Raw genomic sequence first — 1,413 nt, 5'->3', positions numbered from 1 at the left:
TTGGATCCTATTGGCTAGTATTTTGGTGAGAATTTTTGCATCCATGTTCATCAAGGATATTGGTCTGTAGTTCTCCTTTTTGATGAGGTCTTTGTCTGGTTTGGGGATCAAGGTAATGGTGGCCTCATAAAATGAGTTTGGAAGTTTTCCTTCTATTTCTATTTTTTGGAACAGTTTCAGGAGAATAGGTATTAATTCTTCTTTAAATGTCTGATAGAATTCCCCTGGGAAGCCATCTGGCCCTGGGCTTTTGTTTGTTGGGAGATTTTTGATGACTGCTTCAATTTCCTTAGTGGTTATAGGTCTGTTCAGGTTTTCTATTTCTTCCTGGTTCAATGTTGGTAGTTGATACATCTCTAGGAATGCACCCATTTCTTCCAGGTTATCTAATTTGCTGGCATAGAGTTGCTCATAATATGTTCTTATAATTGTTTGTATTTCTTTAGTGTTGGTTGTGATCTCTCCTCTTTCACTCATGATTTTGTTGGTTTGGGTCATTTCTCTTTTCTTTTTGATAAGTGTGGCCAGGGGTTTATCAATCTTGTTAATTCTTTCAAAGAACCAGCTCCTAGTTTCGTTGATCTGTTCTACTGTTCTTTTGGTTTCTAGTTCATTGATTTCTGCTCTGATCTTTATTATTTCTCTTCTCCTGCTGGGTTTAGGCTTTCTTTGCTGTTCTTTCTCCAGCTCCTTTAGGTGTAGGGTTAGGTTGTGTATTTGAGACCTTTCTTGTTTCTTGAGAAAGGCTTGTATTGCTATATACTTTCCTCTCAGGACTGCCTTTGCTGTATCCCAAAGATTTTGAACAGTCGTGTTTTCATTTTCATTGGTTTCCATGAATTTTTTTAATTCTTCTTTAATTTCCTGGTTGACCCATTCATTCCTTAGTAGGATGCTCTTTAGCCTCCATGCATTTGAGTTCTTTCCAACTTTCCTCTTGTGATTGAGTTCTAGTTTCAAAGCATTGTGGTCTGAAAATATGCAGGGAATAATCCCAATCTTTTGGTACCGGTTGAGACCTGATTTGTGACCTAGGATGTGATCAATTCTGGAGAATGTTCCATGGGCACTAGAGAAGAATGTATATTCCATTGCTTTGGGATGGAATGTTCTGAATATGTCTGTGAAGTCCATTTGGTCCAGTGTGTCATTTAAAGTCTTTATTTCCTTGTTGATCTTTTGCTTAGATGATCTGTCCATTTCAGTCAGGGGCGTGTTAAAGTCCCCCACTATTATTGTATTGCTGTCAATGTATTTCTTCGCTTTTGTTATTAATTGCCTTATATAATTGGCTGCTCCCATGTTAGGGGCATAGATATTTACAATTGTTAGATCTTCTTGCTGGATAGAACCTTTAAGTAGGATATAGCGTCCTTCCTCATCTCTTATTACAGTCTTTGGTTTAAAATCTAA

The sequence above is a fragment of the Callorhinus ursinus genome, unplaced genomic scaffold (genome assembly GCF_003265705.2).
Source record: "Callorhinus ursinus isolate GAN/ISIS: 27379988/994484 unplaced genomic scaffold, GSC_fseal_2.0 scaffold33, whole genome shotgun sequence".
NCBI lineage: Eukaryota > Metazoa > Chordata > Mammalia > Carnivora > Otariidae > Callorhinus > Callorhinus ursinus.
The sequence above is the reverse complement of the archived record's forward strand: the minus strand, read 5'-3'. Positions refer to the sequence as shown.